Source organism: Rhyacophila brunnea, unplaced genomic scaffold, assembly GCF_057557595.1.
Source record: "Rhyacophila brunnea isolate RB1 unplaced genomic scaffold, BYU_Rbru_1.0 scaffold_7, whole genome shotgun sequence".
Classification (NCBI taxonomy): domain Eukaryota; kingdom Metazoa; phylum Arthropoda; class Insecta; order Trichoptera; family Rhyacophilidae; genus Rhyacophila; species Rhyacophila brunnea.
The window spans coordinates 31,799,409-31,815,289 of NW_028233339.1; the positions used below are offsets into that span (position 1 = coordinate 31,799,409).

General features: G+C 33.7%; 1 protein-coding gene across 1 annotated transcript in view; it reads right to left on the bottom strand.

Annotated features, from left to right (window-relative positions):
• Tpst (tyrosylprotein sulfotransferase) overlaps positions 1-15,881 on the bottom strand; it is a 588,562-nt gene that overhangs the window by 449,013 nt on the left and 123,668 nt on the right. The gene's annotated exons all lie outside the window — the stretch shown is intronic.

A 15,881-nucleotide genomic window follows, 5' to 3' on the forward strand; every position in this document is an offset into this window, starting at 1 on the left:
AATGGCAACAGTAAAATGACGATGGCACGTGTGTGCATTTGGTAGTAGATTACGAAACTTCACTATATTCGTCTCCCCTGAACCTCTCGGTTACGATTGCCTCGACTTGTCATATATTTCCTAGTGTTTTTTTAGTGATAATTATTTCTTACATACTTAATTAACTTAGAACAGGTAAGAATAACTGTTGTAAATATAAAAATATGTTAAAGAGAATACCTTTCCTCCCCTTCAATAGCAAGACTGCAATTATTAACCCTTTTCGTTTGAAAAAACGTTCTTTTTGTAAATTTAGTGAGACAGAAACTTTTTTCATAACCATTGGAACTAGATAAAAATATTATTCACTATTATAATGGATTCCGTCACGTAAGCGCCAATATATTCAAATAGGTTCTCCAATACGATCTTTAATATTCCATACAGATTCACGAGGTAAGAGACTGTAAGAATTGAGTATGCTTTAAGCCTTGGGGGTAGTCTGTACTCTGTAGTGTATAAATTATAGACATTTTATAGCCTTTGATATGATACCCTCTAAATCGAGACATTAAAATGAATAGGCGCTCCAGTTAGTTAAGTTATATATGGCTTAAGTATTATTAACAAGTCGAAACCGCGCTAAGGTCATTAATCATTATATAGCATCAGAGTAAAAGCAACATAAATTTGGGTTATTATATTAATGCCATAATATATTAAGACATTAAAATATTGAGTTTGTCAAGTAATACGTTTCCATTTTCCGCTCAAAAAGGAATACTTAAACGATTTATGCTGTATTCAATTTTCGGAGGCTAAATTAATACATAAATAAAAACGTGGAAAGAGTGTTGGGCCCATTTAAGCAGGAGGGGGTGCTACGCGGTATCTTCGGACCCATCAATCACGGTGGAGACGGAGATACAAGACTGAGCTGTACTTAGTGTAAAGGAGCACGCACATCGTATAGTAAATTAAATATTGCCATTTAGGTGGACGAGTCGCGCATGACAAAGAAACTAACATTCGAGAAGTCGGAAGGCAAACGAAGACCTGGTTGACCTCGTACAAAATGGAGCGATAGAATCGACTTGGATTTAAATACGAGGGTGGGTCAATAAGTCCTTAGAAAAGCCGACAGGTGGCGCGACTAGTACTGTAAGCGGTTTGTTTTCATGCAGCGGCACTACCGATTCAGTATGCTGCGAAGTTTCAATCAGATTGGTCGGGTTGTTGTTTTTTATTTTCGTACATTTAAAAAAAAAAATTGCTTGTTTACAAAAATGGAGAAAATTGAGTTTAGAGCTGTTATTAAACATTTTAATATAAAAGGGTTAACAGCAAAGGAAATAAAAAATGAGTTGGATTTAGTTCACGGCATATCTGCTCCTTCACTTGCAACTATTTATAACTGGTTAAATGAATTTAAACGTGGTCGTACATCAACAAAGGATGAACCACGCTCAGGACGTCCTGTAGAGGTGACTACACCAGAAATGATCAATAAAATCCACGATATGGTGTTAAGTGACCGAAGATTAAAGTTGAGTGAGATAATTGAGGTTACAGGGATCTCAAAAGGTAGCGTCATTTCTATTTTACATGACAAATTGAGCATGAAAAAAGTTTCTGCAAGATGGGTGCCGCGTTTGCTCACAGTCGAAAATAAACGCAATAGGGTGGTGGCCTCTAAAGCCCTGTTGTCGCTCATGCAACGCAATCCGGATGAATTTTTTCGTCGCTTTGTGACTGTAGATAAAACGTGGATACACCACTATACTCCCGAGACGAAAGAACAGTCAAAGCAGTGGATTGCGAAAGGCGAACCATGTCCAAAGAAGGCGAAAACCGTAAAATCAGCTGGTAAGGTTATGGCTACTGTATTTTGGGATGCACGTGGAATTATTTTCGTTGACTATTTGGAAAAAGGAAAAACAATAACAGGGGATTATTATGCATTTTTATTGGACCAGCTAAAAAACGAAATTGAAGAAAAACGGCCTCATTTAAACAGGAAAAAAATCCTCTTTCATCAGGACAATGCCCGTGTTCACACATGTTTACGATCAATGGCTAAAATTGAAGAATTGAAGTTCGAATTGGTCGACCACCCACCGTATTCGCCAGATTTAGCCCCCAGTGACTTTTTCCTTTTCCCAAACTTAAAAAAATGGCTAAGTGGACAACGTTTTTTTTCAAATAAAGAAGTCATCGATCGGACAAATGCTTATTTTGAGGACCTTCCGAAAACTTATTTTTCTGACGGTTTAAAAAAAATTGAGAAACGTCTAACCAAGTGTATTGAGCTCCAAGGAGATTATGTTGAGAAATTAAAAAAAAATACAAAAATAAAAACTGTTTTAATGCTTTTTTCTAAGGAATTATTGACCCACCCTCGTACCATGGGCATCCAAAACTAGAAGAAACCGGCTTTGTCCAGAACTAGATGAAATGTTAGACGAGGCCACATGAATAATATAAGAAAGAAGATATAAATACATGTAAACTAGATGATAATCATTTTAATAGTGTTAAGTTTTAATTATCGTTTTAAATATATATTTATATATATATATATTTATATAATATCCCTGATTCTATGGATGTGGAATAAGTAAAGAAAGCTCTTTGATGAAGCGAAATCTACTGGTGAACAAAACTCTCAGACCAACTAATTTTAAAGTTCTTTATCGCACGGGTAAAGTAGGTTCACATAATTAACAGCATATTATTAACCGCTTAATGCCACCCACTCTTCCAGATTTTATCATTGAACATGTCCACCCCCTCTACTCAATTATAACGTGGAATTTTGTCAACTATCTCTTCTCCACATTATATAGTTTTTTTACTCCAACTTTACAGTATTGACAATAATTAGGTAAGTATATCATACCATTACATAAACTCAAAAGTAAATTACGGTCGACATACTAGATAAAGCTTACTGTGTGAGCGGAAACAGGTGTTGTAAAACAATTTATATATGTGGTAAATACAAATTTATAAATAATAAAGTTTATAAATGTATATTTTGTATCCTTTGAAATATGTCCAACAAACTAAGCGGATGAAAGCAGTACATACTGGCCATTATTACATTAAGAAGATTATAAATAAATACTATATTTTACACTGTTTTATTTTAATCAACATAATGCAATGATAATAATATTATTGAGTGGACGAAAAAGGTCGTTTTTTGTTTACTGTCTTTGGTTTTATCCTCGCTTTAAATATTACATCCAAGATTATGAGGAATGGCAAAGAGATCGAAGGAACATTGTGAATTTAATGTCTGAATTAATGAATAAATTTGAGGGATTTTTTGCGCAGTAAAATGATGCGAAGGGAAAGTTTGCTCTAATATTTTCTTTAGGCATCCTCTCCTTGGAATGATAGAAATTAAAGACAGCGTATAAAGTATTATAAAGAAAATATACCACATTTTTTCTCATATTATATAACTTTTGGGTAAAGTAAAACCAATTCAATATTTACATATGTGACAATATTGGGTCCCTTAAATTATGAGTCTTCGATTCGCTGGATAAAAAACACACCAACCCGAATATAACGACAAGTATTGCTAATAATAATAAGGTATAGAATGTAGATGTATTTTTCAACACCCACGGTGGCCGCGCGGCTTAAGCGTCGGACTATAATGGGTCCCAGGTTCGAATCCTAGGTCTGGCAATTACACATATTGTTTTTCAATTTGTGTGTCTCAGGGTATGGACCTAATAGGTTGAGCAAGTGGCTGACACCCATTTCACGTAAAAAAAACAAAATCTGTCAATACAAACTTCCACTCTGTGGAGGCCCATATGATCTTATCAGGATCGGACATGGTCGAAGAAAAAAAAATAGAATATAGTAGTTTCTTTAGTAGTATTAAAGTATACTTACTTAAAAAATGTTTTAATACATACCTATAATAATTAATAATGCGTTAACAAAATTAATAATATTCATAGAAAAACTAATACATACAATATTATATTAATACTATCGAAGTTTTGTACTATTCCATTTGAGTCGTTTTTTGTGACCCTGATTTTGGGCAATTGTTACAGTGTAATCTATAAATACCGGATTTATTTTTAAATTCTATGGGGTCTTCAATAGGTAATAGGTAGGTGATAAAGTTTTTACCTACTTTATTGTATTAATTTGTTATATAAGTTAGAATTAATTGTATTCATTGTCAGTGTGTATTTACCTTTTGGTGAGTGCACATAGTGACTGAAGATGCCGAAAGCCGAAATCCGGGCTGCAAAAAGTGACTCAAATGGAATAGTACAAAATTTAAATCCATTAGAGTACAATATTATGTAGGTATACATCATTGACATTAACAGAACATTGACTTTACAAGATTTAAATGAGGTGCATACCTACATATTTGTTCTTGAGCTAGTTTTGATTATTTTTTTAAATAACGGCTTAATTAATCGTTTTTTATATCTTCCTGGGGACCACAAGTGTTATTAAATATTATTACTACTATATGTATATATATAAATGAAAATGATTATGAAAAAAATATGATTCGAGAATAAAAATATTATATCTGATTTTATATAAAGACATATTATTTCATTAGTCATATTATTTTGCATATTTTTTTAGAATATTGATATTTTATTCCTTCAATCGAATCGATTCCAAGAATTTACCACCCCCAGTTGTAGCTTTATATAAAATATTTATGATTTTTAAAATTCTCACTTAGTAATATAATTCGGCATACGAATATTATTAGATATCTGCCCACCTAAGCAACGATATACGAACAATGAGTTGGGATGATTCTGGGGTTTCAAGTAATGAAGTCAAAACGAGAAAATAGAATTCATTCGAAGACAAGTAGAACATAAATTTAAAGACACATTTAAAGGCCATTAAATTCGAACCAATCAGTTTAAAAAAGAAAAACAATCAAAACACAACAAAAATATCGCAATATACCTACAGATAGAGTTGGGTATTTCCCGAGAAAATCTCAATCTCGAGATTCGGGATTTCCCGAAATGATGAAATTTGAAATTCTCGAGATTCGGGATTTCCAGAAAAGAATTCTCGAGGAATCGGGAAATTTCAAAAAAACTTTTGATTTTTGCAGCAAATGATTTTTTTTTATTTATGTAAAAAGACAAGCAAAATAGAAGTAGGAAAACAAAAATAATTTAAAACATTACATATTAAAATAGAATTTCAAAAAACTGTCAATCGCTGCGTCTGACAATCGCGTACGCTTTTGAGACACAAAATTCCCTGATGTTGCAAAGATTGCGCTCATTTTGATTCGACGTTGGCTTAATTGTGTTAAATGCCCCGATCAGTCCTTGAATTTTGTGTTTTCTGTTCACCTTTTCCATATAGAAAATCGTTTTTTCAATTAATATTTGATAATAAAGAAATCCCGAATCCCAAGAAAAGATTCTCGAGATCCGGGATTTCCCGAAATGTTTAAAATTTCCATTCTCGAGATTCGGGATGGAAAATCACGAAAATTTCTCGAGAATTCCCGTCGGTAAATTCCCGAAACCCAACTCTACCTACAGAGAATAAAATGTAAGGCACTTGAGGGTGAGAAAATAACGCGCATTTGAAAAACACGTTGACAATTTACGAGAATCATAGGTAACCTTTACAACTACATGCTTGGATAGCTATAGAATACAAAAATGTCTTCTAATAAATTAAGTATACCTATTATAGCCTATTTTGCACAATTTATTAGATTGTTTCTATTGAGGTGAAGAGACTTTTCTAGGAGGTAACTATAATACATCTGAGGTGTTTTTAAATTATGAACGCTCAATAAAGAAAGATACATTCTCAAATCTTAAGAATTATTCGTTGAATAAAAACAATAGTTTAGTAAATTACTAGCAAGTGCAAGTACGTTATTACTAAAATTTTGAAGAGATCATCCGGCTCGTAATTAATATCTTGATTTAAGCCACAAAAGCCGATATTAAAATTAACGCAATTTGTTGGGTGCTTCAAGATATATATACTACTAGTAATTTTCTTCATAATTAGATAAGACGCACATGGCTCAATTGGTAAAGCACATTGACGCGAATACAGTGGATGCGGGTGCGAGTCCCGCTGAGCATCGTATTTTGTAGTCCGTAACAATGTGTAAATCTAATAATTTAATGTAAATTAATAAATTAGTCAATTAATAAATTTAGCCACAGTTTTTTCATAGGGTTCTGGAATTGAATGCTTTGAATATTTGTGTTTTATTAACTGTTAAATTGTATGTACTCTTTAACTGAATAAGCCGTTCGCGTGAAAGTTTTTGTCATCAATGAATACACGAACAACTTAAGTTTAAATCACCTGGGCTCTAACACCGTTGTACTGTAAGGTAACTCGAACAGAAGAGGTCACAATAGGTATAAACGAATTATGCATTATTTCGTGGATCTAAATATATTTAAAAAAAAATAAGTTGTTCCTATTGATTCATGTATACAAATGAACAACCTTCCGTCGTAACCTTTTGCACCTTTTCCAGTCTTTTCCCAGGAGAAAAGCGAAATACCTCGGTGGGATCGCTCGAACCAAAAGTCGGGAAGCGAATTTTCGTATTTTCACTTGAATATAGCTTTATTCATCCCGGTGGACTAAAAACGTTTGCAAATTGAGATTTCGGGGTATTGGAATCATTATACCGGCAGGGAAAGATATTAAAATATCCCAATATTATGGCAAATTTTATGAGAATGTATTCATTTGCCAATAACGTTTAATACGGCTAGACCCTAGTAAAATTTTATTATTTATAATTTTTGAAAAGGTAACAAAAATCGTGATACTACAGTTGATTATTGCGTAGGTACCTACATTAATAAAGTCCCATATGACGCAAATCACAACAATGGTATAACATTCTTGTTATTTCACATCATTGAAGTATTTGTTTGTCTTAGATTTAAATAAAAAGTAACAATACCATCCGCATTGTTAATAGCGTCAAAACGCATACCTACCTCTTAATTATTGAGTTAAGGATACCGTATCTGACAAATTCAAATGTGTTTCAATGTCGGTTTGGATTCTGCGGACTATATTACGCAAATCTTTGGCTCTTACTGCCATTTCACAAAAAAATCTGTGTGTATACTTATGTACGTGCGTTAGAAGTTATACTTCTTTGGCGTAACAAAACAAAACAAGCCGTTACCTGAGTCTATTAATATTACAGTGGATTAGGTTGATGAAAACGTACGCGATTCATCTGTGTCTTATGTAGCACATAATCATTGTAATTTAGTATTTGTATTGGACCAAAACTCATCTTTGCCATACAGCGGTTATAATCGATTCAGAAGTGCCCATGATGAATTAATAAAAAATCAATACAATCAATACTTACATAAACGTCTCATCTCAAATCTTGATACACAATCTTTACAATGAAAAATAAATATACACTCCAATATAAATAAAGTTTTATGAATATAAATTAACAGTGTAGAAAGTTGTTAGTCTCCAGAAATTTGTTGATAAACATATATATTTATTATAACACAATATTGGTTATGTTTACAACACGTGCTGTTTACTTGGTTGTATTGAACGACAAATTAAATGACACTATGGGCATGTATATGTACAAATGAGATCGAAATGAGTATAATCATAATAATAAATTATGTGTTGTATCGGCGCGCGCAACTTCCGTCACACGCCAAACGTGTTCCATCGGCGCGCGCAACTTCGTCACACGCCACAAATACACTCTTGATCTGTTTTCCCAAACGCGCCAAAAGAAGTATGACTTCAAAAATGATCATTTATATTCCATTATATCATGGCTGCGGCCGTTTTAGCGGCGATCTGCGGAACTTTATATCACCCTACTCTGTCAGTATATACCCAGGTACCATTTTGTCCAGACTTTTGTCCGAATTGTTATTCTTCTTAATTCCTGAAAACCAACGATTATTGATATTTAATTATACAATTTATATTTATTATTTTATTTATGTAGGCCGTTTTAATCAAAATATATCGCGGGTTTATGATATAGCATTTCCGTATTTAGCCACATAGCAAAACGATTTCAAATATGTAGTGTACATTTTAGTGAGACCCAATAATTCGCTATGAAAGGTAAAAGATATGGAAAATAGTATTTTAGTTAGGTAAATAAAAATACACACACATGTAACAGCCTATGTTTAGTTTAGAATTTAGATGACGATAGGAAAGATCACGGCAACACTGTTTTTCTTTAATAATTAGTATTACTCAATTACTCATTTAAAAATTTAAAAAAAACTATTACAAATTTGCGTTTTATTAAAACTAATAATATAATCATTTCCGACGTGAATTGACTGTTAATTTAATAAAAAAAAAATTATAAATTTTAGTGTTCATTGGTCTACTACAGGCGTATAAAATATATTATATAAAAATAACGGAGACCACGTTGAAACTTTAAAGCTTTACATGTTTCTTATCCTAGAAATTTGATTTGTGGGGGGCATGTTTATCGCAGAGAAGTGATTAAAGCGAACGGTTCTGGGAAAAGATGATTGGAGCCCGTCCAACGTCCAGGACGGGAACCATTACATCGACCGAAACGGCAATTTTCACGTCACGGTTCACTTCCCTACGATGTTTGGCAAACGCTTTACAAAATGGTAATAATATATTATTTTGCTATATAGATTGCCATAAAATATTGGGCTACGCAGATGATTTGGTGGTGCTCGGAGAATCTGAAGAAGAAGTCAGAGATATTTTCACTCCTCTGGAGGACACAGCGAAAAGGTTGAACCTACGAGTAAATGTGGGAAAGACCAAGTATTTGAAAATGACAAGAGGCATTGAACCCTCTGGAAACATTGGAATAAGAAACTCCTCGTTCGAGAGAACCTCTCTCTTCAAGTACTTGGGCTCCAACATTACCTCTAAAAATGAAATGTCCCTAGAGCTCGCTGACCGACTGAGAAGTGGAAATGCAGCGTACTTCGCGCTGAGTCGTCTGTTCAGGTCCAAAATGCTGTCCATCAAAACGAAATTCCGGGTGTATAACGTGGTCATCAAATTAATCGTCATGTATGGATGTGAAACGTGGGGTTTAACTGAAAAACAAGAAAAGGCGCTCCAAGTGTTTGAAAACAGAATCCTCCGGAGAATACTTGGACCCGTCAATGAGAACCACCGGTGGCGCATCCGTACAAACGCTGAGCTCTTCGACCGATACCAACCTAGAATTACTAATATTCTGAGGTCAAGAAGGCTCAGATGGGCGGGCCACGTTGTACGATCTGAAAGATCTAGAACTCTCTATAGGATTTACAAAGGCACACCAGCTGGCACTCGACCTCTTGGCCGCCCTCGACGGAGATGGGCGGACAACATTCAAAGGGATGCGGAAAAGCTGGGGATAGTCAACTGGGAAGAGAGAGCGATGGACAGAGATGCCTGGAGAAACGTTGTGCAGTCGGCCATGGACCTGAACGGCCCCTAGCGCCAGTTTAATAATAATAATATATAGAGAGACGGCAATGAATCGTTACATATTTTTTGAAACATAGGTACATAGTACATATTATATAACTATAAATGCATATTCTACTAGAAAATTATGAGCTGAATGGCCAAGTACTGCATGGTGGGACCAAGCTATATATGTATATATATATATATATGTATCAGTGGCGAAGGTGGAGGTAGGTTGTTAGTATCCGACATACATAGTGCACGCTAAACTTTATCAGTCATATGTATTTGTTTTTATTGAACTAAGACTACAATTTAAAGATGGTGTTGGTTAGTCTTTACAAGTAGTTAAACCCTGCCTACAATAGTTTTGGTATGCTATGGATGATCCGACAAAATAGTGCACATTTCGTTAAATTAACAATACATAGTAGGTACCTACCTACACATTGTGTTGCTTAGTTTTTTTTAATCCATTAAGCCCTGTCTGAACCAAATCATATAATATTATTCTATCTATACTAATAATATATCCAAAATTATGTATGATTTAATGGCATAATTTAAGATATTTTATAGAAGATTTTTTGACTATTATCTATCATGGTTTAGTTTTACATGGTTTAATTGAATTTAAAAAAAATAACCGATACTATCTGCAATTTTTAGTCTTAGTTCAATGAAAACAAATACGTATGACTGATAAACTTTACTTTGCATTATTTCTCTCGGATGTTACCTACCTCCACCATTCGTCACTGATATATGTACCTATATACGAATGGTTTGCTTTATAATATCCTTTATTACTTTCATAATAATTGTCAATTCTTTACTACTTAACTACCAACAGTTTTGTGCGCAATGCAGATTAAAAAAAAAATGTTTTAATTTATGACAATGTCTGCGATGTACAATCTAAGATATATGCGGTTGTTCATATATATTATTAAAAATAGAGCCAACATTTTTTTTGTAAGTTTATTCAAATGACTTTTGGAAAACCCTCCATAAATTAATAGGATAATTATTATTGATAGTTTGAAACATGCGTGTACTAAGCACGAAATAATGGGAATATGTAAATCATTCAAATGTATTCAACTATTTTTCATTTTGTACACTCGTGATTAACGTGAAACGAATATTCGGCCATTTCTGGTGTTTCGTGCTACAAATAAGAATTAATAAAAAAATATTTATATTGTATCCAGGGCTTCGAACTGGAATTGAACCGAAAACCGATGTATATATTATTTATTTGAAACGTAAGGAAACCCGAAACGAAAAACAATAACGGTTGGAAGCCCTGATTATATCTTCTATCTCTTGTAAGTACTTAGTATGTTACTTTTTATCTAATGTAAAAATCTAAATTTAATGAACGAATTGAACTACTCAATAAATTATAATGTGTCAAAATGAATGATTTCAAAAGTTATATTTTATTATTGTGACAGATAGAAAGTAAAAACGTCTAAGAAATTGTATGTATAAAAATTGTTATGAAATGAATGAAAATAATTCGCAATATTGCTATTATATATTTTTTGTATTTCTTAACTACCCACCTTTGAATTATATCTTATTGGGCGGTGAAAATACGTTACTTTTGACAAACATCATATTAAAGCTAATCCCGAAATCTCAGGATTCCAGGATTTTCAATCCCGAGATCTCGGGATAAAGAAATCGGGCGGGATCCCGGATATCTAACTTAATACCACTGACTACTTCCAGATTTCTATTATTTAGATGGATAAACGATTCCAAACAAATAACGAAAATGTAGAAATCGTACGAAATGCCAACTTGTTTATTTTTTTTGTGCTAGTTTACATTTTCTGTATGACTGTTAAAAAAGCCATAACGAACAATGTATTTATATTTTTATTACAATTTCATAGGGGTACAATATTTAAAAAAAAAACTGACAACGACACATTCATGTTATATTTCGATGTTTACACACTGAGATTATCTCCAATATGAATATTACAATTCGAAATTCTCATTTATTTCGACACAGGTAAACTGAACATCAGCTGTTCAGTGTTTGCCATATAAAGAGAGATTAAAATTGAAATTCACATGTTCATTAAATGAATTCCTGATGTCTCAATGAAAAAAATATTATATTTTTTTAAAAATAGGTACCTATATGAAATGATATATAATTGAAATATATATTAATGTTACTTAATATAAAGTTTAGACGATGTAGTAGTTGGTAAAGAGTCCGTCTCTGAAGTCGTGGGTGTAGATTCGTATTCGTGTAAGTTCTGTGAAAAATTACTTGGGTTGCATTCATGTCTCTAATCAGTCTAATCTAATCCAATGGGTCAGTTAAGCCTACGCTTAGTACGAGCAAAAGTGGAAAATTTGCAAAACAAACTCTAGCAACTATAATATAAATGTACCATTAGCACATATTCCCGCAAAGTTAGGTGAGTATGAATATTAGATGCAGCCTAGAGTGGTAGAATTTTATATGATAGTGGTAAGGAGTAAATAATAATATTTAATATTTGTTGCTTGGCAAAGAATTGACGTAGGCAATTATAAGAAAATGTTCAATTGAAAACTGCAATAGAAAGTTTCACCGTTATTATAGTTATATTTTGTTATAATATTAAAATGAATAAACTTATAAGTAGTATTTATAGTTTAAAAATAATTCGGTACAATTCGGTTATGAGAAATACAGAGGAAAACACATTTTGAAAATATCCGATATACTGGATTATTTGTTAGTTTAGGTTAGGTTAGGTTAGGTTAGGTTAACCTAACAAATAATCCAGTATATCGGCTATTTTCAAAATGTGTTTGCCGCTGTATTCCTCAGTTTATTTATGTAACGCGGTGTGGTACAGCATCTAAATTATATTGGCATTACCAGCATCTAGGTCAATTAAATCAATAATTAATATTGGTATACAAATAAGAACGAAAGTGTCAAACTGACATAATACTCTTCAACGATGTATCAGTGATGCTGATGACTGATGATAAATATAATTGGCACACTCTACGACATGAATGGTGCATGTGTAATTAATAGCATACCTACTCCATAATTATTTATTAGCGCACAAGCATTCAGAGCAACCACGTACTGCACATTGTTATTTAAATACTACGTTCTGTGTAGGTATACGATTTTCAATAGTGTTTCAATGCAAATGCATAATAGAGGATCGCTCTTCGCGTGGCCTCATTATACAATTACGCAATAAATGATTGACGATTGTATAAAAAAAATGTGCTAATCTCTCATTAAAAACGAGAATATTGAATAGGTGTATTAAAAATGCTGGGATTTTAGTCCGTTCAAACAATAAAACAAACGTAGGTATAAAATAATATTATTCAAAATTGTAAGAATTTATGATAATAGAACAATGAAATTATTTTGAAGAAAAGTATCCGAAAATACAGGTAAAAAATAGATGGGCAACCGATGGGTAACCGATGTTGAGAAGAGATAACCTACTTATTCATAATTTAGGCAATTAAGTTTTTAATATTAATCATGGTCTAACTAACCTATCAGGGTTTTTCAACTGAGAATATTCAAATTCAAAATCAAATCTGAAGTGCTACACGGTGGAACTCTTTTTTCGTAAAGATATTTATTTTATCTGTCCGAAACGTGCTCTCAGTGACAAACATTTGCAAACTTTAGTGACATGATAAAAAATCCACATTTGAATTTGAAAGTCAAATTGTCGATTGGAAACTTAGACGACCTAAATAAATTTCGCCGATTTATCTTCCGGTGCATAAAACACACAGCATTGGGTACTAATTATTTACAATGAAAGATATTTATTTCTTTATGAAAAAAAAACGCTTGCTAATACTTTAATAAGAACGCAAATAATAATTGAAAATTGTCATTGACAGCGAACCGTATTCTGGGTTGTATTCGACGTTAGCATAAAAAAAACTGAAATATACACCACTACCAATGAATCATTGACCACTACCATCGTAATACGCTATTCAGCACCCCCGAGCGGTGATGATTTATGCTAAAACCATGGTGGAGCACGTCGTAAAAATGTGTATTAAAATTATAGTGTAAAAACTATTAAACTTATAGCATTTTGTAAGTTTGGGAAGCACTACTCTTATTTAATAATAATGCTTATCAAATGTTACAACTGTCATATACGTAGGGTAGTTAATCAAAATGGGATTAATTTGCCTAATTAATACGAACGTACGTAGGAGGTAGGAAGATATTTTTCGCATCACGCAGACACTATCACGGAAAATTAAGGCCATTGAGATGTGCTTTGCTATACAATCATAGCAGTGTTCCGCAACCTTTTCGGTATCATGGACCCCTTACAATGTGTATCAAGTTTCGCGAAGCCCCAAAAGATTAAAACGTGTTATTCAAACCACTCTTTTTAAAATTTAACCCTTTCCCTCAAATTCTAATTTAAAAAATAATATAATCTTTTATAGACGTATTCTCAAAATTTGAAATCAGACTAGCGGGGTGACAAATTAGACGAATGAGAAAGACCGAGAAGTTCTGCAAACTACAAATATTTAATACTACAATATTCCCAATTCAGTGTTCACGTGGCATTTTGTGGCTTGAAACCATCATAGCCTGATACGACTGCAGCTCCACCGAACTTTTGAGCAAGGATCGCATTGACGGTGGCCTTCCTCCGACATGAGGATGGCACGAGAAAAAGAGGGACATTACGTTCTTTCTTGCAATCACTATTATAATAAGTAGGAATAATTTAAAAGATATTTTTGCATTATTGGACAATATCACGGAGAGTTGAGGCCTTCGAAACGATCATAGCATATTCCTAAAAATTCCTTGGATGGACAAGGTGACAAAATATGTTGACGTCATTAAATGAATAAAATAATAAGTTCTGGACACTACAATAATTAATGTCTGATACTACATAACGATGTAGAGTATATAAGCCACAATATGATGGTATTACCGAATTCATACACGGAAAGATCAACATTAAACGTAGCAAAGGAAGACGCAGCATTTCGTGACTTGAGAAGGTACTTATGTATGTATATTATGAATGCATCTCTACCGACGTATTCTGGGTAGTTGACAATAGAACAACGATGTCCTTGACATGGTGGCTGACCTCCGATAGGGGATGGGACGAGAAAAAATAAATACATTATATTTTTTATGCTATATTTTGTGAATATATTAAAATAATTTAATCCGCGGAAAGGAAATTTCTTTAAAGCATGAAAAAGCATGTTTTATTAACACATAAATATCGTAATGGTGAGAACGAGTATGAATAAATTTAGCTATTTTTAACCAACGCTTTTAAAAAGATTTCGGGTGATTTATAGAAAACCGCTAGTCTTAGGTACACAATGTCAAGCCGTATTACATAGATCATGCATACAGCACGGCATAGACGTCTTTTCTTTTTTAGGGTAGCAGGATGGGGGGTGGGGGACGTAAAAAATATCATTACCATTAGAATGGATAATCAATTATGGGGCGATAGAAACGTCTTAAGCCGGATTCGGGTCGGCTGTTATTTATGGGCCTATAAGCAGTGATCGCCTACCATTTACCCGCGGCGATCGGAGAGGCATTAAAAGCCAGCCAATGCCATAAAAATAGATTTGTAAACTTCTTTTGCGCCAGACTCGAAGAGAAATCATCTTGCGGTCTCAGACTAGAGCAGCGGTTCTCAACCATTTTATAATACCGTGACACTCCTGAATCGATTTTTGTTTTAAATGTGAGCCCGGTCGCACATAAAAATCGACACGATGGAACATGGTCATAAATCAAAACGCAAACAATGCTGCAACTCTCTTTTGAGCGCACAGGCGAAAGTCGAAACGAATGAAAATGCACATGCGCCTATATAACATTTTGCTATTCTACCTGCGGTCCATACCAAGTGAAATTTGTTACAAGTGAAAAAATGCCATACCGACGCTATGTGCGGTAGTATATTAAGTTACATTATGTTTTGTGAATGACACCAAAATCATACCGAACAATTATTTGCAGTCGAGGAGAGTTTGAATGAATGAAACTACATAATATACTATAAAATGTTCGTTTCTGAAAGTCTGATTTATACAAGTTATTATTATTATTAAACTGGCGCTAGGGGCCACTGCACAACGTTTCTTCAGGCATCTCTGTCTCTTCCCAGTTGACTATCCCCAGCCTTTCCGCATCCCTTTGAATGTTGTCCGCCCATCTCCGTCCAGGGCGGCCAAGAGGTCGAGTGCCAGCTGGTGTGCCTTTGTAAATCCTATAGAGAGTTTTAGATCTTTCAGATCGTACAACGTGGCCCGCCCATCTGAGCCTTCTTGACCTCAGAATATTAGTGATTCTAGGCTGGTATCGGTCGAAGAGCTCAGCGTTTGTGCGGGTGCGC